This window comes from Pan paniscus, chromosome Y, assembly GCF_029289425.2.
Source record: "Pan paniscus chromosome Y, NHGRI_mPanPan1-v2.0_pri, whole genome shotgun sequence".
NCBI classification, from domain to species: Eukaryota; Metazoa; Chordata; class Mammalia; order Primates; family Hominidae; genus Pan; species Pan paniscus.
The window spans coordinates 6,718,845-6,746,416 of record NC_073273.2 but is presented as its reverse complement, the minus strand read 5'-3'; positions in this window follow the sequence as shown (position 1 = coordinate 6,746,416).

Below are 27,572 nucleotides of genomic sequence, written 5' to 3'. Positions count from 1 at the left end.
GGAATGGAAAAGAATCGACCCGAAAAGAATGGAATGGATTGGAATGGAATGGAATGGAATGGAATGGAATGGAATGGAATGGAATGCTATGGAATCAACCCGAATGGAATGGAATGGAATGGAATGGAATGGAATGGAATGGAATGGAATGGAATCAACACGAATGGAATGGAATGGAATGGAATGGGATGGAATGGAATTGAATGGAATGGAATCCAGCCGAATGGAATGGCATGAAATGGAATGGAATGGAATAAAGCCGAATGGAATGCAATGGAATGGAACGGAATGGAATCAAGTCTTATGGTATGGAATGCAATGGAATCAACCATAATGGAATAGAATGGAATGGCATCAACACGAATGGAATTTAATGGAAAGGAATGGAATGGAATGGAATGGAATCAACCCGAATGGAATGGAATGGAATGGAATGGAGAGGAATGGAATCAACACCAATGGAATGGAATGGAATGGAATGGAATCAACCCGAATGAAATGGAATGGAAAGGAATGAAATGGAATGTAATGTAAAGGAATCAATCCGAATGGAATGTAATGGAATGGAAAGGAATGGAATGCAATGGTATGGAATGGAATGGAATGGAATCAACACGAATGGAAAGGAATGGAATGGAATGGAATCAACCCGAATGGAATGGAATGGAATGGAATGGAATGGAATGGAATGGATGTAACACGAACGGAATGGAATGGAATGGAATCAACCAGAATGGAATGGAATGGAACAGAATGGAATGGAATGGAGTCAACCCGAGAGGAATGTAACGGAATGGAATGGGTTGGAATGGCATGGTATCATTCAGAGTGGAATGGAATGGAATGGAATGGAATGGAATGGAGTGGACTGGAATGGAGTCAACCCGAATGGAATGGAATGGAATGGAATCAACCCGAATGGAATATAATGTAATTAACCCGAGTGGAATTGAATGGAATGGAATTGAAATAACCCGAATGGAATGGAATGGATTGGAATGGAATCAACGAGAATGGAATCGAATGGAATGGAATGGAGTGGAATGGAACTGAATGGAATGGAATCAACTCGAATGGAATGGAATGGAATGGAATGGAATCAAAATGCATGGAATGGAATGGAATGGAATGGAATGGAATCAAGCCGAATGGAATGGAATGGAATGGAATCATCCCGAATGGAATGGAATGGAATGAAATGGAACGGAATGGAACGGAATGGAATGGAATGGAATGGAATGGAATGGAATGGAATAAAACCGAATGGAAGGGAATGGAATGGAATGGAATGGAATGGAATGGAATGGAATCAACCCGAATGGAATCGAATGGAATGCAATTGAATGGAATGGAATCAACCCGAATGGTATGGAATGGAATGGAATGGACTGGAATGGAATCAACCCGAATGGAAAGGAATGGAATGGAATGGAATCAACCGGAATGGATTGCAATGAAATGGAATTGAATGGAATGGTGTGGAATGTAATCAACACGAATGGAATGGAACGGAATTGAATCAACCGGAATTAAATGGAATGGAAAGGAATGGAATGGAATGGAATGGAATTGAATGGAATGGAATGGAATGGAATCAACCCGAATGGAAAGGAATAGAATGGAATGGAATCAACCCAACTGGAATGGAATGGAATGGATGTAACACGAATGGAATGGAATGGAATGGAATCAACCCGAATGGAATGGAATGTAATGGAACGGAATTGAATGGAATGGAGTCAACACGAGAGGAATGGAACGGAATGGAATTGAATGGAATCATTCCGAATGGAATGGAATGGAATGGAATGGAATGGAATGGAATGGAATGGAATGGAATGGATACGATTCAACCCGAATGGAATGCAATGGAATGGAATGGGATCAACCCGAATGGAATATAATGTAATCAACCCGAGTGGAATTGAATGGAATGGAATTGAAATAACACGAATGGAATGGAATGGAATGGAGTGGAATGGAATGGAATCAACACGAATGCAATGGAATGGAATGGAATGGAATGGAATGGAATCAACACGAATGGAATGGAATGGAATGGAATGGAATGGAATGGAATCAAAACGAATGGAATGGAATGGAAGGGAATGGAATCAAAACGAATGGAATGGAATGGAATGGAACGGAATCAAAACGAATGGAATGGAATGGGATGGAATCAAGCCGAATGGAATGGAATGGAATGGAATCATACCGAATGGAATGGAATGGAATGAAATGGAATGGAATGGAATGGAATGGAATGGAATGGAATGGAATGGAATAAAACCGACTGAAATGGAATGGAATGGAATGGAATGGAATGGAATGGAATGGAATGGAATGGAATCAACACGAATGGAAAGGAATGGAATGGAATGGAATCATCCCAAATGGAATGGAATGGAATGGAATGGAATGGATGTAACACGAATGGGATGGAATGGAATGGAATCAACCCGAATGGAATGGAATGAAATGGAACGGAATGGAATGGAATGGAGTTAACCCGAGAGGAATTGAACGGTATGGAATGGAATGGAAAGGAATGTAATCATTCCGAATGGAATGGAATGGAATGGAATGGAATGGAATGGAATCAACCCGAATGGAATGGAATCAACCCGAATGGAATATAATGTAGTCAACCCGAGTGGAACTGAATGGAATGGAATTGAAATAACCCGAATGGAATGGAATGGATTGGAATGGAATCAACGAGAATGGAATCGAATGGAATGGAATAGAGTGGAATGGAATTGAATGTAATGGAATCAACCCGAATGGAATGGAATGGAATGGAATGGAATCGAAACGAATGGAATGGAATGGAATGGAACGGAATCAAAACGAATGCAATGGAATGGAATGGAATGGAATGGAATGGAATCAAGCCTAATGGAATGGAATGGAATGGAATCATACCGAATGGAATGGAATGGAATGAAATGGAATGGAATGGAATGGAATGGAATGGAATGGAATGGAATGGAATGGAATAAAACCGAATGAAATGGAATGGAATGGAATGGAATGGAATGGAATGGAATGGAATGGAATGGAATGGAATGAAATCAACCCGAATGGAATGGAATGGAATACAATTGATTGGAATGGAATCAACCCGAATGGAATAGAATGGAATGGAATGGAATCAACCGGAATGGATTGGAATGAAATGGAATTGAATAGAATGGAGTGGAAAGTAATCAACACGAATGGAATGGAATGGAATTGAATCAACCTGAATGAAATGGAATGGAAAGGAGTGGAATGGAATAGAATGGAATGGAATCAATCCGAATGGAATGGAATGGAATGGAAACGAATGGAATGGAATGGAATGGAATGGAATGGAATGGAAAGGAATGGAATGGAATGGAATCAACCCAAATGGAATGGAATAGAATGGAATGGAATGGATGTAACACGAATGGGATGGAATGGAATGGAATCAACCCGAATGGAATGGAATGTAATGGAACGGAATGGAATGGAATGGAGTCAACCCGAGAGGAATTGAACGGAATGGAATGGAATGGAATGGAATGGAATCATTCCGAATGGAATGGAATGGAATGGAATGGAATGGTATGGAATGGAATGGAATGGAATCAAAACGAATGGAATGGAATGGAATGGAATGGAATCAACCCGAATGGAATATAATGTAAGCAACCCGAGTGGAATTGAATGGAATGGAATTGAAATAACCCGAATGGAATGGAATGGATTGGAATGGAATCAACGAGAATGGAATCGAATGGAATGGAATGGAGTGGAATGGAATTGAATGGAATGGAATCAACTCGAATGGAATGGAATGGAATGGAATGGAATCAAAACGAATGGAATGGAATGGAATGGAATGGAATCAAAACGAATGGAATGGAATGGAATGGAACGGAATCAAAACGAATGGAATGGAATGGAATGGAATGGAATGGAATGGAATGGAATCAACCCGAATGGAATTGAATGGAATGCAACTGATTGGAATGGAGTCAACCCGAATGGAATAGAATGCAATGGAATCAACACGAATGGAATTTAATGGAAAGGATTGGAATGGAATGGAATGGAATCAACCCGAATGGAATGGAATGGAATGGAATGGAATGGAATGGAATCAACCCGAATGAAATGGAATGGAAAGGAATGAAATGGAATGTAATGGAATGGAGTCAATCCGAATTGAATGGAATGGAATGGCAAGAAATGGAATGCAATGGTATGGAATGGAATGCAATGGAATCAACAGGCATGGAAAGGAATGGAATGGAATGGAATCAACCCGAATAGAATGGAATGGAATGGAATGGAATGGATGTAACACGAATGGAATGGAATGGAATCAACCCGAATGGAATGGAATGGAACGGAATGCAATGGAATGGAGTCAACCCGAGAGGAATGGACCGGAATGGAATGGAATGGAATGGAATGGTATCATTCAGAGTGGAATGGAATGGAATGGAATGGAATGGAATGGAATGGAATGGAATGGAATGGAATGGACTGGAATGGAGTCAACCCGAATGGAATGGATTGGAATGGAATCAACCCGAATGGAATATAATGTAATGAACCCGAGTGGAATTCAATGGAATGGAATTGAAATAACCCGAATGGAATGGAAAGGAATGGAATATAATTGAATCAACCCGAATGGAATGGAATGGAATGGAATTGAATGGAATCAACCCGAATGGAATATAATGTGTTCAACCCGAGTGGAATTGAATGGAATGGAATTGAAATAACCCGAATGGAATGGAATGGATTGGAATGGAATCAACGAGAATGGAATCGAACGAAATGGAATGGAGTGTAATGGAATTGAATGGAATGGAATCAACCCGAATGGAATGAAATGGAATCAAAACGAATGGAATGGAATGGAATGGAATCAAAACGAATGGAATGGAATGGAATGGAATGGAATTGAATGGAATGGAATGGAATGGAATGAAATCAAGCCGAATGGAATGGTATGGAATGGAATCATCCCGAATGGAATGGAATGGAATGAAATGGAATGGAATGGAATGGAATGGAATAAAACCGAATGGAATGGAATGGAATGGAATGGAATGGAATGGAATGGAATGGAATGGAATCAACCCGAATGGAATGGAATGGAATGCAATTGAATGGAAGGGAATCAACCCGAATGGAATGGAATGGAATATAAAGGACAGGAATGGAATCAACACGAATGGAATGGAATGGAATGGAATGGAATCAACAGGAATGGATTGGAATGAAATGGAATTGAATGTAATGGAGTGGAATGTAATCAACACGAATGGAATGGAATGGAATTGAATCAACCTGAATGAAATGGAAGGGAAAGGAATGGAATGGAATGGAATGGAATGGAATCAATCCGAATGGAATGGAATGGAATGGAAAGGAATGGAATGGAATGGAATGGAATGGAATGGAATGGAATGGAATGGAATGGAATCAACCAGAATGGAAAGGAATGGAATGGAATGGAATCAACCTAAATGGAATGGAATGGAATGGAATGGAATCAACCAGAAAGGAATGGAATGGAATGGAATGGAATGGAATGGAATGGAATGCAATGGAATGGAATGGAATGGAATGGAATGTAAACAACCCGAATGGAATGGAATGGTGTGGATTGGGATGGAATGGAGTCAACGCGAATGGAATGGAATGGAATTGAATGGAATGGAATGGAATGGAATGGAATGGAATGGAGTCAACGCGAATGGAATGGAATGGAATTGAATGGAATGGAATCAACCCGAATGGAATGGAATGGAATGCAATGGAATGGAATGGAATGGAATAGGATCAACCCGAAATGAATGGAATGGAGTGGAATGGAATGGAATCAACCCGAATGGAATGGAATGGAATGGAATGGAATGGAATGGAATGGAATGGAGTCAACCCGAATGGAATGGAATCGAATGGAATGGAATCAACTCGAATGGCATGGAATGGAGTGGAATGGAATGACAAAGCATGGAAAGGAATGGAATCAACCCGAACGGAATGGAATGGAATACAATGGAATGGAATGGAATCAACCCGAAAGGAATGGAATGCAATGGAATGGAATGGAATGGAATGGAATGGAATGAAATGGAATGGAATGCAATGGAATCAACACGAAAGGAATGAAATGCAATCGAATGGAATGGAATGGAATGGTATGGAATCAACTCGAATGGCATGGAATGGAATGGCATGGAAACACAAGGTATGGAAAGGAATGGAATCAACCTGACCGGAATGGAATGGAATACAATGGAATGGAATGGAATCAACCAGAATGGAGTGGAATGCAATGCAATCGAATGGAATGTAATGCAACGGAATGGAATGGAATCAACACGAAAGGAATGGAATGAAATGGAATGGAATGGAATGGAATGCAATGGAATGGAATGGAATGGAATAGAATCGACCCAAAAGGAATGGAATGGAATGGAATGGAATGGAATGGAAACTACACGAATGAAATATAATGGAAAGGAATGGAATGGAATGGAATGGAATCAACCCGAATGGAAAGGAATGCAATGGAATCAACCGAATGGAATGGAATGGAATGGATTGCAATGGAATGGAATGGAATGGACTGGCATTAACCCGAATGTAAAGGAATGAAATGGAATGGAATGGCATCAACACAAATGGAATGGAATTGAATGGAATGGAAACGAATGGAAACAACTCGAATTGAATGGAATGGAAGGGAATGGAATGGAATGAAATCAACCCGAATGGAAGGGAATGGAATAGAATGGAATCAACCCGAATGTAATGCAATGGAATGGAACCGAATGGAATGGAATTGCATGGAATGGAATGGAATGGAATGGAATGGAATGGAATGGAATGGAATGGAATCAACCGGAATGGAATGGAATGGAATGGAATGGAATCAAAAAGAATGTAATGGAATGGAATGCAATGGAATGGAATGGAATGGAACAGAATCAACCAGAAAGGAATTGAATGGAATGGAATGGAATGGAATTGAATGGAATGGAATGGAAACAACCCGAATGGAATGGAATGGTGTGGATTGGAATGGAATGGAGTCAACACGAATGGAATGGAATGGAATTGAATGGAATGGAATGGAATGGAATCAGGTCATATGGAATGGAATGGAATGGAATGGAATGGATTGGAATGGAATGGAATCAACCCAAATGCAATAGAATGGAATGGAATGGCATGGAATGAAATGGAATGGAATGGAATGGAATGGAATGGAATGGAATGGAATCAACCCAAATGGAATGGAATGGAATGGAATGGAATGGAATCAACACGAATGGAATGGAAAGGAAGGGAATCAACCCGAATGGAATGAAAAGGAGGGAAAAGGAAGGGAATGGAATCAACCTGAATGGAAGGTAATGGAATGGAATGGAATGGAGAGGAATGCAATGGAATCACTCGAATGGAATGGAATGGAATGGATTGGATTGGAATGGAATGGAATGGAATGGAATAAACCCGAATGGAAAGGAATGGAATGGAATGAAATGGCATCAACACAAATGGAATGGAATGGAATGGAATGGAATGGAATGGAATGGAATGGAAAACAATGGAATCCACCCGAATAGAATGGAATGGAAGGGAATGGAATGGAATGAAATCAACCCGAATGGAAGGGAATGGAATAGAATGGAATGGAATAGAATCAACCCGAATGGAATGGAATGGAATGGAATAGAATGGAATGGAATGGAATGGAATGGAATCAAACCGAATGGAATGGAATGGAAAGGAATGGAATGGAATGGAACGGAAAGGAATGGAATGGAATGGAGCAAATCCGAATGGAATGCAATGGAATGGAATGGAATGGAATGGAATAGAGTGGAATAAAACTGAATGGAATGGAATGAAATCGAATGGAATGGAATGGAGTGGAATAGAATGGAATGGCATGGAATGGAATGGAATCAAAAAGAATGTAATGGAATGGAATGCAATGGAATGGAATGGAATGGAAGAGAATCAACCAGAAAGGAATAGAATGGAATAGAATGGAATGGAATGGAATGGAGTCAACGCGAATGGAATGGAATGGAATTGAATGGAATGGAATGGAATGGAATCAAGTCATATGTAATGGAATGGAATGGAATGGAATCAACCCAAATGCAATAGAATGGAATGGAATGGCATGGAATGAAAGGGAATGGAATGGAATGGAATAGAATGGAATGGAATCAACCCAAATGGAATGGAATGGAATGGAATGGAATGGAATCAACACGAATGGAATGGAAAGGAAGGGAATCAACCCGAATGGAATGGAAAGGAGGGAAAAGGAAGGGAATGGAATCAACCTGAATGGAAGGTAATGGAATGGAATGGAATGGAAAGGAATGCAATGGAATCAATCGAATGGAATGGAATGAAATGGATTGGATTGGAATGGAAGGGAATGGAATGGAATAAACCCGAATGGAAAGGAATGGAATGGAATGAAATGGCATCAACACAAATGGAATAGAATGGAATGGAATGGAATGGAATGGAATGGAAACGAATGGAATCAACCCGAATATAATGGAATGGAAGGGAATGGAAAGGAATGAAATCAACCCGAATGGAAGGGAATGGAATAGAATGGAATGGAATAGAGTCAACCCGAATGGAATGGAATGGAATGGAATAGAATGGAATGGAATGGAAGGGAATGGAATCAACCCGAATGGAATGGAATGGAATGGAAAGGAATGGAATGGAATGGAACGGAAAGGAATGGAATGGAATGGAGCAAATCCGCATGGAATGCAATGGAATGGAATGGAATGGAATGGAATAGAATGGAATCAACCTGAATGGAGTGGAATGAAATCGAATGGAATGGAATGGAGTGGCATAGAATGGAATGGAATGGAATGGAATGGAATGGGATGGAACGGAAGGCAATGGAATCGAATCAACCCGAATGGAATGGAAAGGAAGGGAATCAACCCGAATGGAATGGAAAGGAGGGAAAAGGAAGGGAATGTAATCAACCTGAATGGAAGGGAATGGAATGGAATGGAATGGAAAGGAAAGGAATCAACACGAATGGAATGGAACGGAATGGAATGGATTGGAATGGAGAGGAATCAACCCAAATGGAATGGAACGGAATGGATTGGACTGGAATGGAGTGGAATCAACCCGAATGGAATGGAATGGAAAGCAGTGGAATGGAATGGAATGGAATGGAATGGAATGGAATGGAATGGAATGGAATGGGATAGAATGGAATGGAATCAACTGGAATGGAATGGAGTGGAATGGAATGGAATCAAGCCGAATGGAATGGAATGGAAGGGAATCATCCCGAATGGAATGGAATGGAATGAAATGGAAGGGAATGGAATGGAATGGAATGGAATCAACACGAATGGAATGGAGTGGAATGCAATTGAATGGAATGGAATCAACCCGAATGGAATGGAATGGAATGGAACGGAATGGAATGAACACGTATGGAATGGGATAGAAATGAATGGAATTGAATGGAAGGGAATGGAATGGAATGGAATGGAGCAAACCCGAACGGAATGGAATGGAAGGAAATGGAATGGAATGGAAAGGAATGGAATCAACCCGAATGGAATGGAATGGAATGGAATGGAATGGAATTTAATGGAATGGAATGGAATAGAATGGAATGGAATGGAATGGAATCAAATGGAATGGAATGGAATCAACCCGAATGGAAAGGAATGGAATGGAAGGGACTGGAATGGAATCAACACGAATGGAATGGAATGGAGTGGAATGGAATGGAATGGAATGGAATCAACCCGAATGGAATGGAATGGAATGGAGTGGAATGGAATCAACCCGAATGGAATGGAATGGCATGGAAGGAATGCAATGGAATGGAATGGAATGGAATGGAATGGAATGGAATGGAATGGAATGGAATCAACCCGAATGGAATGGAATGGAAAGGAATGGCATGGAATGGACTGGAATGGAATGGAATGGAATCAATCCGTAAGGAATGGAAAGGAATGGAATGGAATGGAATGGAGTCAACCCGATAGGAAAGGAATGGAAAGGAATGCAATCACCCGAATGGAATGGAATGAAATGGAATGGAATGGAATGGAATGGAATGGAATGGATGTAACACGAATGGAATGAATGCAATGGAATGGAATGGAATGGAATCAACCCGAATGGAATGGAATGGAATGGAATGGAATGGAATCAACCCGAATGGAATGGAATGGAATGGAATGGAATGGAATGGAATGGAATGGAATGGAATGGAGTCAACCCGAAAGGAATGGAACGCCATGGAATGGAATGGAATGGAATGGAATGGAATGGAATGGAATGGAATGGAATCAATCCGAATGGAATGGAATGGAATAGAATGAAATGGAATAGAATGGAATAGAATCACCCCGAATGGAATGGAATGGAATGGAATGGAATGGAATGGAATGGAGTGGAATGGAATCAACCCGAATGGAATGGAATGGCATGGAATGGAATGGAATGGAATGGAAAGGAATGGAATGGAATGGAATGGAATCAACCCGAATGCAATGGAATGGAAAGGAATGGAATGGAATGGAATGGAATGGAATGGAATGGAATGGAATGGAATCAATCCGAATGGAATGGAAAGCAATGGAATGGAATGGAATGGTGTCAATCCGAATGGAAAGGAATGGAATGGAATGGAATCACCCGAATGGAATGGAATAGAATGGAATGGAATGGAATGGAATGGAATGGATGTAACACGAATGGAATGGAATGGAACGGAATCAACCCGAATGGAATGGAATGGAATGGAATGGAATGGAATCAATCCGAATGGAATGGAATGGAATAGAATGAAATGGAATAGAATGGAATAGAATCACCCCGAAAGGAATGGAATGGAATGGAATGGAATGGAATGGAATGGAATGGAATGGAATGGAATGGAATGGATTGGAATGGAATCAACCCAAATGGAATGGAAGGTAATGGAATGGAATGGAATGGAATGGAATCAACACGAATGGCATGGAATGGAATGGAATGGAATGGAATGGAATGGAATGGAATGGAATGGAATCAACCCGATTGGAATGGAATGGAATGGAATGGAATGGAATGGAATACAATCACCCCGAAAGGAGTGGAGTGGAATGGAATGGAACGGAATGGAATGGAAAAGAATGATTTGGAATCAACCCGAATGGAATGGAATGGAATGGATTGGAATGGAATAGAGTGGAATGGAATCAACACGAATGGAATGGAATGGAATGGAATCAACCCGAATCTAATGGAATAGAAAGGAATGGAATGGAATGGAATGGAATGGAATGGAATCAATCCGAATGGAATGGAATGGAATGGAAAGGAATGGAATGGATATAACACGAATGGAATGGAATGGAATGGAATGGAATGGAATGGAATGGAATGGATTGGAATCAACCCGAATGGAATGGAATGTAATGGAACGGAATGCAATGGAATGGAGTCAAACCGAAAGGAATGGAACGGAATGGAATGGAATGGAATGGAATCAATCCGAACGGAATGGAATGGCATGGAATGGAATGGAATGGAATGGAATGCTATGGAATGGAATCAACCCGAATGGAATGGAATGGAATGGAATGGAATCAACCCGTATGGAATATAATGGAATCAACCCTAGTTGAATGGAATGGAATGGAATGGAAATAACCTGAATGGAACGGAATGGAATGTAGTGGAATCAACGAGAATGGAATCGAATGGAATGGAATAAAGTGGAATGGAATTGAATGGAATGGAATCAACCCGAATGAAGTGGAATGCAATGGAATGGAATGGAATGGAATGGAAAGGAATGGAATGAAATCAACAAGAAAAGAATGGAATGAAATCAACAAGAAAAGAATAGAATGCAATCTAATGGAATAGAATGGAATAGAATCGACCCAAAAGGAATGGAATGGAATGGAATGGCATGGAATGGAATGGAATGGAATGAAATCAACCCGAATGGAATGGAATGGAATGGAATGGAATCAACACGAATGGAATCGAATGGAATGAAATGGAATGGAATGGAATGGAACGGAATGGAATAAAACCGAATGGAATGGAATGTAATGGAATGGAATTAACCCGAATTGAATGGAATGGAATGCAATTGAATGCAATGAAATCAACCCGAATGGAAAGGAATGGAATGGAATGGAATGGAATGGAATGGAATGGAATCAAGTCATATGAATTGGAATGGAATGGAATGGAATCAACAAGAATGCAATAGAATGGCATGGAATGTCATGGAATGAAATGGAATGGAATGGAATGGAATTGAATCAACCCAAATGGAATGGAATGGAATGGAATGGAATGGAAAGGAATGGAATGGAATCAACACGAATGGAATGGAATGGAATGGAATGGAATGCAATGGAATGGAGTGGAATGGAATCAACCCAAATGGAATGGAATGGAATGGAATGGAATTGAATGCAATGGAATCAACCCGAATGGAATGGAATGGCATGGAATGGAATGGAATGGAATGGAATGGTTTGTAATGGAATCCACCCAAAAGAAATGGAAGGTAATGGAATGGAATGGAATCAACACGAATGGCATGGAATGGAATGCAATGGAATCAACCCGATTGGAATGGAATGGAATAGAATGGAATGGAAAGGAATGGAATGGAATAGAATCACCCCGAAAGGAATGGAGTGGAATGGAAAGGAACCGAATGGAATGGAATAGAATGATTTGGAATCAACCCGAACGGAATGGAATGGAATGGAATGGAATGGAATGGAATGCAATCAACCCGAATGGAAAGGAATGGAATGGAATGGAATCAACCCGAATGGAATGGAATGGAATGGAATGGAATGGATGTACCACGAATGGAATGGAATGGAACGGAATGCAATGGAGTGGAGTCAAACCGAAAGGAATGGAAAGGAAGGGAATGGAATAGAATGGATTCAACCGGAATGTAATGGAATGGAATGGAATGGAATGGAATGGAATGGAATGGAATCAACTCGAATGGCATGGAATGGAATGGAATGGAATCACATGCATGGAATGGAATGGAATCAATACGAAAGGAATGGAATGGAATACAATGGAATGCAATGGAATCAACCCGAATGGAGTGGAATGCAATGGAATGGAATGGAATGGAATGGAATGGAATGGAATGGAATGGAATGGAACGGAAAGGAATCAACTCGAATGGCATGGAATGGGATGGAATGGAATCACATGCATGGAATGGAATGGAATCAACCCAAACGGAATGGAATGGAATGCAATGGAATGGAATAGAATCAACCCGAATGGAGTGGACTGCAATGGAATGGAATGGAATGGAATGGAATGAAACGGAATGGAATCAACAAGAAAGGAATGGAATGCAATGGAATGGAATGGAATGGAACAGAATCGACCCGAAAAGAATGGAATGGATTGGAATGGAATGGAATGGAATGGAATTCAATGGAATCAACCCGAATGGAATGGAATGGAATGGAATGGAATAGAAGGGAATGGAATGGAATGGAATGGAATCAACCCGAATGGAATGGAATGGAATGGAATGGGATGGAATGGAATTGAATGGAATGGAATCCAGCCGAATGGAATGGCATGAAATGGAATGGAATGGAATGAAGCCGAATGGAATGCAATGGAATGGAACGGAATGGAATCAAGTCTTATGTTATGGAATGCAATGGAATCAACCATAATGGAATAGAATGGAATGGAATCAACACGAATGGAATTTAATGGAAAGGAATGGAATGGAATGGAATGGAATCAACCCGAATGGAATGGAATGGAATGGAATGGAAAGGAATGGAATCAACCCCAATGGAATGGAATGGAATGGAGAGGAATGGAATCAACACCAATGGAATGGAATGGAATGGAATGGAATCAACCCGAATGAAATGGAATGGAAAGGAATGAAATGGAATGTAATGTAAAGGAATCAATCCGAATGGAATGGAATGGAATGGAAAGGAATGGAATGCAATGGTATGGAATGGAATGGAATGGAATGGAATCAACACGAATGGAAAGGAAGGGAATGGAATGGAATCAACCCGAGTGGAATGGAATGGAATGGAATGGATGTAACACGAACGGAATGGAATGGAATGGAATCAACCAGAATGGAATGGAATGGAACAGAATGGAATGGAATGGAGTCAACCCGAGAGGAATGTAACGGAATGGAATGGGTTGGAATGGCATGGTATCATTCAGAATGGAATGGAATGGAATGGAATGGAATGGAATGGAATGGAGTGGACTGGAATGGAGTCAACCCGAATGGAATGGAATGGAATGGAATCAACCCGAATGGAATATAATGTAATTAACCCGAGTGGAATTGCATGGAATGGAATAGAAATAACCCGAATGGAATGTAATGGATTGGAATGGAATCAACGAGAATGGAATCGAATGGAATGGAATGGAGTGGAATGGAACTGAATGGAATGGAATCAACCCGAATGGAATGGAATGGAATGGAATGGAATCAAAATGAATGGAATGGAATGGAATGGAATGAAAACGAATGGAATGGAATGGAATGGAATGGAATGGAATGGAATGACAAAGCATGGAAAGGAATGAAATCAACCCGAACGGAATGGAATGGAATACAATGGAATGGAATGGAATCAACCCGAATGGAATGGAATGCAATGGAATGGAATGGAATGGAATGGAATGGCATGGAATGGAATGGAATGCAATGGAATCAACACGAAAGGAATGAAATGCAATCGAATGGAATGGAATGGAATGGTATGGAATCAACTCGAATGGCATGGAATGGAATGGCATGGAAACACAAGGTATGGAAAGGAATGGAATCAACCTGACCGGAATGGAATGGAATGCAATGGAATGGAATGGAATCAACCCGAATGGAGTGCAATGCAATGCAATCGAATGGAATGTAATGCAACGGAATGGAATGGAATCAACACAAAAGGAATGGAATGAAATGGAATGGAATGGAATGGAATGCAATGGAATGGAATGGAATGGAATAGAATCGACCCAAAAGGAATGGAATGGAATGGAATGGAATGGAATGGAATGGAATGGAATGGAATGGAATGGAATGGAAACAACACGAATGAAATATAATGGAAAGGAATGGAATGGAATGGAATGGAATCAACCCGAATGGAAAGGAATGCAATGGAATCAACCGAATGGAATGGAATGGAATGGATTGCAATGGAATGGAATGGAATGGACTGGCATTAACCCGAATGTAAAGGAATGAAATGCAATGGAATGGCATCAACACAAATGGAATGGAATGGAATGGAATGGAAACGAATGGAAACAACTCGAATTGAATGGAATGGAAGGGAATGGAATGGAATGAAATCAACCCGAATGGAAGGGAATGGAATAGAATGGAATCAACCCGAATGTAATGCAATGGAATGGAACCGAATGGAATGGAATTGCATGGAATGGAATGGAATGGAATGGAATGGAATGGAATGGAATGGAATCAACCGGAATGGAATGGAATGGAATGGAATGGAATCAAAAAGAATGTAATGGAATGGAATGCAATGGAATGGAATGGAATTGAACAGAATCAACCAGAAAGGAATGGAATGGAATGGAATGGAATAGAATTGAATGGAATGGAATGGAAACAACCCGAATGGAATGGAATGGTGTGGATTGGAATGGAATGGAGTCAACAGGAATGGAATGGAATGGAATTGAATGGAATGGAATGGAATGGAATCAAGTCATATGGAATGGAATGGAATGGAATGGAATGGATTGGAATGGAATGGAATCAACCCAAATGCAATAGAATGGAATGGAATGGCATGGAATGGAATGGAATGGAATGGAATGGAATGGAATGGAATGGAATGGAATGGAATGGAATGGAATCAACCCAAATGGAATGGAATGGAATGGAATGGAATGGAATCAACGCGAATGGAATGGAAAGGAAGGGAATCAACCCGAATGGAATGAAAAGGAGGGAAAAGGAAGGGAATGGAATCAACCTGAATGGAAGGTAATGGAATGGAATGGAATGGAGAGGAATGCAATGGAATCACTCGAATGGAATGGAATGGAATGGATTGGATTGGAATGGAATGGAATGGAATGGAATAAACCCGAATGGAAAGGAATGGAATGGAATGAAATGGCATCAACACAAATGGAATGGAATGGAATGGAATGGAATGGAATGGAATGGAATGGAATGGAATGGAAAACAATGGAATCAACCCGAATAGAATGGAATGGAAGGGAATGGAATGGAATGAAATCAACCCGAATGGAAGGGAATGGAATAGAATGGAATGGAATAGTATCAACCCGAATGGAATGGAATGGAATGGAATAGAATGGAATGGAATGGAATGGAATGGAATCAACCCGAATGGAAAGGAATGGAAAGGAATGGAATGGAATGGAACGGAAAGGAATGGAATGGAATGGAGCAAATCCGAATGGAATGCAATGGAATGGAATGGAATGGAATGGAATAGAGTGGAATAAAACTGAATGGAATGGAATGAAATCGAATGGAATGGAATGGAGTGGAATAGAATGGAATGGCATGGAATTTAATGGAATCAAAAAGAATGTAATGGAATGGAATGCAATGGAATGGAATGGAATGGAAGAGAATCAACCAGAAAGGAAAGGAATGGAATGGAATGGAATGGAATGGAATGGAGTCAACGGGAATGGAATGGAATGGAATGGAATGGAATGGAATGGAATGGAATGGAATGGAATGGAAACAAGTCATATGTAATGGAATGCAATGGAATGGAATCAACCCAAATGCAATAGAATGGAATGGAATGGCATGGAATGAAATGGAATGGAATGGAATGGAATAGAATGGAATGGAATCAACCCAAATGGAATGGAATGGAATGGAATGGAATGGAATCAACACGAATGGAATGGAAAGGAAGGGAATCAACCCGAATGGAATGGAAAGGAGGGAAAAGGAAGGGAATGGAATAACCTGAATGGAAGGTAATGGAATGGAATGGAATGGAAAGGAATGCAATGGAATCAAACGAATAGAATGGAATGGAATGGATTGGATTGGAATGGAATGGAATGGAATGGAATAAACCCGAATGGAAAGGAATGGAATGGAATGAAATGGCATCAACACAAATGGAATGGAATGGAATGGAATGGAATGGAATGGAAACGAATGGAATCAACCCGAATAGAATGGAATGGAAGGGAATGGAAAGGAATGAAATCAACCCGAATGGAAGGGAATGGAATAGAATGGAATGGAATAGAGTCAACCCGAATGGAATGGAATGGAATGGAATAGAATGGAATGGAATGGAAGGGAATGGAATCAACCCGAATGGAATGGATTGGAAAGGAATGGAATTGAATGGAACGGAAAGGAATGGAATGGAATGGAGCAAATCCGAATGGAATGCAATGGAATGGAATGGAATGGAATAGAATGGAATCAACCTGAATGGAATGGAATGAAATCGAATGGAATGGAATGGAGTGGCATAGAATGGAATGGAATGGAATGGAATGGAATGGGATGGAACGGAAGGCAATGGAATGGAATCAACCCGAATGGAATGGAAAGGAAGGGAATCAACCCGAATGGAATGGAAAGGAGGGAAAAGGAAGGGAATGTAATCAACCTGAATGGAAGGGAATGGAATGGAATGGAATGGAAAGGAATGGAATCAACACGAATGGAATGGAACGGAATGGAATGGATTGGAATGGAGAGGAATCAACCCAAATGGAATGGAACGGAATGGATTGGACTGGAATGGAGTGGAATCAACCCGAATGGAATGGAATGGAAAGCAGTGGAATGGAATGGAATGGAATGGAATGGAATGGAATGGAATGGAATGGAATGGAATGGAATGGAATGGAATGGGATAGAATGGAATGGAATCAACTGGAATGGAATGGAGTGGAATGGAATGGAATGGAATGGAATCAAGCCGAATGGAATGGAATGGAAGGGAATCATACCGAATGGAATGGAATGGAATGAAATGGAAGGGAATGGAATGGAATGGAATGGAATCAACACGAATGGAATGGAATGGAATGCAATTGAATGGAATGGAATCAACCCGAATGGAATGGAATGGAATGGAATGGAATGGAATGGAATGAACACGTATGGAATGGGATAGAAATGAATGGAATTGAATGGAAGGGAATGGAATGGAATGGAATGGAGCAAACCCGAATGGAATGGAATGGAAGGAAATGGAATGGAATGGAAAGGAATGGAATCAACCCGAATGGAATGGAATGGAATGGAATGGAATGGAATTTAATGGAATGGAATGGAATAGAATGGAATGGAATGGAATGGAATCAAATGGAATGGAATGGAATCAACCCGAATGTAATGGAATGGGATGGAAGGGACTGGAATGGAATCAACCCGAATGGAATGGAATGGAGTGGAATGGAATGGAATGGAATGGAATCAACCCGAATGGAATGGAATGGAATGGAGTGGAATGGAATCAACCCGAATGGAATGGAATGGCATGGAAGGAATGGAATGGAATGGAATGGAATGGAATGGAATGGAATGGAATGGAATCAACCCGAATGGAATGGAATGGAAAGGAATGGCATGGAATGGACTGGAATGGAATGGAATGGAATCAATCCGTAAGGAATGGAAAGGAATGGAATGGAATGGAATGGAGTCAACCCGATAGGAAAGGAATGGAAAGGAATGGAATCACCCGAATGGAATGGAATGAAATGGAATGGAATGGAATGGAATGGAATGGAATGGAATGGATGTAACACGAATGGAATGAATGCAATGGAATGGAATGGAATGGAATGGAATGGAATGGAATGGAATGGAGTCAACCCGAAAGGAATGGAACGCCATGGAATGGAATGGAATGGAATGGAATGGAATGGAATGGAATGGAATGGAATGGAATGGAATCAATCCGAATGGAATGGAATGGAATAGAATGTAATGGAATAGAATGGAATAGAATCACCCCGAATGGAATGGAATGGAATGGAATGGAATGGAATGGAATGGAGTGGAATGGAATCAACCCGAATGGAATGGAATGGCATGGAATGGAATGGAATGGGATGGAATGGAATGGAATGGAATGGAATCAAACCGAATGAAATGGAATGGAAAGGAATGGAATGGAATGGAATGGAATGGAATGGAATGGAATGGAATGGAATGGAACGGAAAGGGATCAACTCGAATGGCATGGAATGGGATGGAATGGAGTCACATGCATGGAATGGAATGGAATCAACCCAAACGGAATGGAATGGAATGCAATGGAATGGAATGGAATCAACCCGAATGGAGTGGACTGCAATGGAATGGAATGGAATGGAATGGAATGAAACGGAATGGAATCAACACGAAAGGAATGGAATGCAATGGAATGGAATGGAATGGAACAAAATCGACCCGAAAAGAATGGAATGGATTGGAATGGAATGGAATGGAATGGAATGGAATGGAATGGAATGGAATGCAATGGAATGGAATGGAATGGAATGGAATGCAATGGAATCAACCCGAATGGAATGGAATGGAATGGAATGGAATGGAATCAACACGAATGGAATGGAATGGAATGGAATGTGATGGAATGGAATTGAATGGAATGGAATCCAGCCGAATGGAATGGCATGAAATGGAATGGAATGGAATAAAGCCGAATGGAATGCAATGGAATGGAACGGAATGGAATCAAGTCTTATGTTATGGAATGCAATGGAATCAACCATAATGGAATAGAATGGAATGGAATCAACACGAATGGAATTTAATGGAAAGGAATGGAATGGAATGGAATGGAATCAACCCGAATGGAACGGAATGGAATGGAATGGTAAGGAATGGAATCAACCCGAATGGAATGGAATGGAATGGAGAGGAATGGAATCAACACCAATGGAATGGAATGGAATGGAATGGAATCAACCCGAATGAAATGGAATGGAAAGGAATGAAATGGAATGTAATGTAAAGGAATCAATCCGAATGGAATGGAATGGAATGGAAAGGAATGGAATGCAATGGTATGGAATGGAATGGAATGGAATGGAATCAACACGAATGGAAAGGAAGGGAATGGAATGGAATCAACCCGAATGGAATGGAATGGAATGGAATGGAATGGATGTAACACGAACGGAATGGAATGGAATGGAATCAACCAGAATGGAATGGAATGGAACAGAATGGAATGGAATGGAGTCAACCCGAGAGGAATGTAGCGGAATGGAATGGGTTGGAATGGCATGGTATCATTCAGAATGGAATGGAATGGAATGGAATGGAATGGAATGGAGTGGACTGGAATGGAGTCAACCCGAATGGAATGGAATGGAATGGAATCAACCCGAATGGAATATAATGTAATTAACCCGAGTGGAATTGAATGGAATGGAATAGAAATTACCCGAATGGAATGGAATGGATTGGAATGGAATCAACGAGAATGGAATCGAGTGGAATGGAATGGAGTGGAATGGAAAGGAATGCAATGGAATCAATCGAATGGAATGGAATGAAATGGATTGGATTGGAATGGAAGGGAATGGAATGGAATAAACCCGAATGGAAAGGAATGGAATGGAATGAAATGGCATCAACACAAATGGAATAGAATGGAATGGAATGGAATGGAATGGAATGGAAACGAATGGAATCAACCCGAATATAATGGAATGGAAGGGAATGGAAAGGAATGAAATCAACCCGAATGGAAGGGAATGGAATAGAATGGAATGGAATAGAGTCAACCCGAATGGAATGGAATGGAATGGAATAGAATGGAATGGAATGGAAGGGAATGGAATCAACCCGAATGGAATGGAATGGAATGGAAAGGAATGGAATGGAATGGAACGGAAAGGAATGGAATGGAATGGAGCAAATCCGCATGGAATGCAATGGAATGGAATGGAATGGAATGGAATAGAATGGAATCAACCTGAATGGAGTGGAATGAAATCGAATGGAATGGAATGGAGTGGCATAGAATGGAATGGAATGGAATGGAATGGAATGGGATGGAACGGAAGGCAATGGAATCGAATCAACCCGAATGGAATGGAAAGGAAGGGAATCAACCCGAATGGAATGGAAAGGAGGGAAAAGGAAGGGAATGTAATCAACCTGAATGGAAGGGAATGGAATGGAATGGAATGGAAAGGAAAGGAATCAACACGAATGGAATGGAACGGAATGGAATGGATTGGAATGGAGAGGAATCAACCCAAATGGAATGGAACGGAATGGATTGGACTGGAATGGAGTGGAATCAACCCGAATGGAATGGAATGGAAAGCAGTGGAATGGAATGGAATGGAATGGAATGGAATGGAATGGAATGGAATGGGATAGAATGGAATGGAATCAACTGGAATGGAATGGAGTGGAATGGAATGGAATCAAGCCGAATGGAATGGAATGGAAGGGAATCATCCCGAATGGAATGGAATGGAATGAAATGGAAGGGAATGGAATGGAATGGAATGGAATCAACACGAATGGAATGGAGTGGAATGCAATTGAATGGAATGGAATCAACCCGAATGGAATGGAATGGAATGGAACGGAATGGAATGAACACGTATGGAATGGGATAGAAATGAATGGAATTGAATGGAAGGGAATGGAATGGCATGGAATGGAGCAAACCCGAACGGAATGGAATGGAAGGAAATGGAATGGAATGGAAAGGAATGGAATCAACCCGAATGGAATGGAATGGAATGGAATGGAATGGAATTTAATGGAATGGAATGGAATAGAATGGAATGGAATGGAATGGAATCAAATGGAATGGAATGGAATCAACCCGAATGGAAAGGAATGGAATGGAAGGGACTGGAATGGAATCAACACGAATGGAATGGAATGGAGTGGAATGGAATGGAATGGAATGGAATCAACCCGAATGGAATGGAATGGAATGGAGTGGAATGGAATCAACCCGAATGGAATGGAATGGCATGGAAGGAATGCAATGGAATGGAATGGAATGGAATGGAATGGAATGGAATGGAATGGAATGGAATGGAATCAACCCGAATGGAATGGAATGGAAAGGAATGGCATGGAATGGACTGGAATGGAATGGAATGGAATCAATCCGTAAGGAATGGAAAGGAATGGAATGGAATGGAATGGAGTCAACCCGATAGGAAAGGAATGGAAAGGAATGCAATCACCCGAATGGAATGGAATGAAATGGAATGGAATGGAATGGAATGGAATGGAATGGAATGGATGTAACACGAATGGAATGAATGCAATGGAATGGAATGGAATGGAATCAACCCGAATGGAATGGAATGGAATGGAATGGAATGGAATCAACCCGAATGGAATGGAATGGAATGGAATGGAATGGAATGGAATGGAATGGAATGGAATGGAGTCAACCCGAAAGGAATGGAACGCCATGGAATGGAATGGAATGGAATGGAATGGAATGGAATGGAATGGAATGGAATCAATCCGAATGGAATGGAATGGAATAGAATGAAATGGAATAGAATGGAATAGAATCACCCCGAATGGAATGGAATGGAATGGAATGGAATGGAATGGAATGGAGTGGAATGGAATCAACCCGAATGGAATGGAATGGCATGGAATGGAATGGAATGGAATGGAAAGGAATGGAATGGAATGGAATGGAATCAACCCGAATGCAATGGAATGGAAAGGAATGGAATGGAATGGAATGGAATGGAATGGAATGGAATGGAATGGAATCAATCCGAATGGAATGGAAAGCAATGGAATGGAATGGAATGGTGTCAATCCGAATGGAAAGGAATGGAATGGAATGGAATCACCCGAATGGAATGGAATAGAATGGAATGGAATGGAATGGAATGGAATGGATGTAACACGAATGGAATGGAATGGAACGGAATCAACCCGAATGGAATGGAATGGAATGGAATGGAATGGAATCAATCCGAATGGAATGGAATGGAATAGAATGAAATGGAATAGAATGGAATAGAATCACCCCGAAAGGAATGGAATGGAATGGAATGGAATGGAATGGAATGGAATGGAATGGAATGGAATGGAATGGAATGGAATGGATTGGAATGGAATCAACCCAAATGGAATGGAAGGTAATGGAATGGAATGGAATGGAATGGAATCAACACGAATGGCATGGAATGGAATGGAATGGAATGGAATGGAATGGAATGGAATGGAATCAACCCGATTGGAATGGAATGGAATGGAATGGAATGGAATGGAATAGAATCACCCCGAAAGGAGTGGAGTGGAATGGAATGGAACGGAATGGAATGGAAAAGAATGATTTGGAATCAACCCGAATGGAATGGAATGGAATGGATTGGAATGGAATAGAGTGGAATGGAATCAACACGAATGGAATGGAATGGAATGGAATCAACCCGAATCTAATGGAATAGAAAGGAATGGAATGGAATGGAATGGAATGGAATGGAATCAATCCGAATGGAATGGAATGGAATGGAAAGGAATGGAATGGATATAACACGAATGGAATGGAATGGAATGGAATGGAATGGAATGGAATGGAATGGATTGGAATCAACCCGAATGGAATGGAATGTAATGGAACGGAATGCAATGGAATGGAGTCAAACCGAAAGGAATGGAACGGAATGGAATGGAATGGAATGGAATCAATCCGAACGGAATGGAATGGCATGGAATGGAATGGAATGGAATGGAATGCTATGGAATGGAATCAACCCGAATGGAATGGAATGGAATGGAATGGAATCAACCCGTATGGAATATAATGGAATCAACCCTAGTTGAATGGAATGGAATGGAATGGAAATAACCTGAATGGAACGGAATGGAATGTAGTGGAATCAACGAGAATGGAATCGAATGGAATGGAATAAAGTGGAATGGAATTGAATGGAATGGAATCAACCCGAATGAAGTGGAATGCAATGGAATGGAATGGAATGGAATGGAAAGGAATGGAATGAAATCAACAAGAAAAGAATGGAATGAAATCAACAAGAAAAGAATAGAATGCAATCTAATGGAATAGAATGGAATAGAATCGACCCAAAAGGAATGGAATGGAATGGAATGGCATGGAATGGAATGGAATGGAATGAAATCAACCCGAATGGAATGGAATGGAATGGAATGGAATCAACACGAATGGAATCGAATGGAATGAAATGGAATGGAATGGAATGGAACGGAATGGAATAAAACCGAATGGAATGGAATGTAATGGAATGGAATTAACCCGAATTGAATGGAATGGAATGCAATTGAATGCAATGAAATCAACCCGAATGGAAAGGAATGGAATGGAATGGAATGGAATGGAATGGAATGGAATCAAGTCATATGAATTGGAATGGAATGGAATGGAATCAACAAGAATGCAATAGAATGGCATGGAATGTCATGGAATGAAATGGAATGGAATGGAATGGAATTGAATCAACCCAAATGGAATGGAATGGAATGGAATGGAATGGAAAGGAATGGAATGGAATCAACACGAATGGAATGGAATGGAATGGAATGGAATGCAATGGAATGGAGTGGAATGGAATCAACCCAAATGGAATGGAATGGAATGGAATGGAATTGAATGCAATGGAATCAACCCGAATGGAATGGAATGGCATGGAATGGAATGGAATGGAATGGAATGGTTTGTAATGGAATCCACCCAAAAGAAATGGAAGGTAATGGAATGGAATGGAATCAACACGAATGGCATGGAATGGAATGCAATGGAATCAACCCGATTGGAATGGAATGGAATAGAATGGAATGGAAAGGAATGGAATGGAATAGAATCACCCCGAAAGGAATGGAGTGGAATGGAAAGGAACCGAATGGAATGGAATAGAATGATTTGGAATCAACCCGAACGGAATGGAATGGAATGGAATGGAATGGAATGGAATGCAATCAACCCGAATGGAAAGGAATGGAATGGAATGGAATCAACCCGAATGGAATGGAATGGAATGGAATGGAATGGATGTACCACGAATGGAATGGAATGGAACGGAATGCAATGGAGTGGAGTCAAACCGAAAGGAATGGAAAGGAAGGGAATGGAATAGAATGGATTCAACCGGAATGTAATGGAATGGAATGGAATGGAATGGAATGGAATGGAATGGAATCAACTCGAATGGCATGGAATGGAATGGAATGGAATCACATGCATGGAATGGAATGGAATCAATACGAAAGGAATGGAATGGAATACAATGGAATGCAATGGAATCAACCCGAATGGAGTGGAATGCAATGGAATGGAATGGAATGGAATGGAATGGAATGGAATGGAATGGAATGGAACGGAAAGGAATCAACTCGAATGGCATGGAATGGGATGGAATGGAATCACATGCATGGAATGGAATGGAATCAACCCAAACGGAATGGAATGGAATGCAATGGAATGGAATAGAATCAACCCGAATGGAGTGGACTGCAATGGAATGGAATGGAATGGAATGGAATGAAACGGAATGGAATCAACAAGAAAGGAATGGAATGCAATGGAATGGAATGGAATGGAACAGAATCGACCCGAAAAGAATGGAATGGATTGGAATGGAATGGAATGGAATGGAATTCAATGGAATCAACCCGAATGGAATGGAATGGAATGGAATGGAATAGAAGGGAATGGAATGGAATGGAATGGAATCAACCCGAATGGAATGGAATGGAATGGAATGGGATGGAATGGAATTGAATGGAATGGAATCCAGCCGAATGGAATGGCATGAAATGGAATGGAATGGAATGAAGCCGAATGGAATGCAATGGAATGGAACGGAATGGAATCAAGTCTTATGTTATGGAATGCAATGGAATCAACCATAATGGAATAGAATGGAATGGAATCAACACGAATGGAATTTAATGGAAAGGAATGGAATGGAATGGAATGGAATCAACCCGAATGGAATGGAATGGAATGGAATGGAAAGGAATGGAATCAACCCCAATGGAATGGAATGGAATGGAGAGGAATGGAATCAACACCAATGGAATGGAATGGAATGGAATGGAATCAACCCGAATGAAATGGAATGGAAAGGAATGAAATGGAATGTAATGTAAAGGAATCAATCCGAATGGAATGGAATGGAATGGAAAGGAATGGAATGCAATGGTATGGAATGGAATGGAATGGAATGGAATCAACACGAATGGAAAGGAAGGGAATGGAATGGAATCAACCCGAGTGGAATGGAATGGAATGGAATGGATGTAACACGAACGGAATGGAATGGAATGGAATCAACCAGAATGGAATGGAATGGAACAGAATGGAATGGAATGGAGTCAACCCGAGAGGAATGTAACGGAATGGAATGGGTTGGAATGGCATGGTATCATTCAGAATGGAATGGAATGGAATGGAATGGAATGGAATGGAATGGAGTGGACTGGAATGGAGTCAACCCGAATGGAATGGAATGGAATGGAATCAACCCGAATGGAATATAATGTAATTAACCCGAGTGGAATTGCATGGAATGGAATAGAAATAACCCGAATGGAATGTAATGGATTGGAATGGAATCAACGAGAATGGAATCGAATGGAATGGAATGGAGTGGAATGGAACTGAATGGAATGGAATCAACCCGAATGGAATGGAATGGAATGGAATGGAATCAAAATGAATGGAATGGAATGGAATGGAATGAAAACGAATGGAATGGAATGGAATGGAATGGAATGGAATGGAATGACAAAGCATGGAAAGGAATGAAATCAACCCGAACGGAATGGAATGGAATACAATGGAATGGAATGGAATCAACCCGAATGGAATGGAATGCAATGGAATGGAATGGAATGGAATGGAATGGCATGGAATGGAATGGAATGCAATGGAATCAACACGAAAGGAATGAAATGCAATCGAATGGAATGGAATGGAATGGTATGGAATCAACTCGAATGGCATGGAATGGAATGGCATGGAAACACAAGGTATGGAAAGGAATGGAATCAACCTGACCGGAATGGAATGGAATGCAATGGAATGGAATGGAATCAACCCGAATGGAGTGCAATGCAATGCAATCGAATGGAATGTAATGCAACGGAATGGAATGGAATCAACACAAAAGGAATGGAATGAAATGGAATGGAATGGAATGGAATGCAATGGAATGGAATGGAATGGAATAGAATCGACCCAAAAGGAATGGAATGGAATGGAATGGAATGGAATGGAATGGAATGGAATGGAATGGAATGGAATGGAAACAACACGAATGAAATATAATGGAAAGGAATGGAATGGAATGGAATGGAATCAACCCGAATGGAAAGGAATGCAATGGAATCAACCGAATGGAATGGAATGGAATGGATTGCAATGGAATGGAATGGAATGGACTGGCATTAACCCGAATGTAAAGGAATGAAATGCAATGGAATGGCATCAACACAAATGGAATGG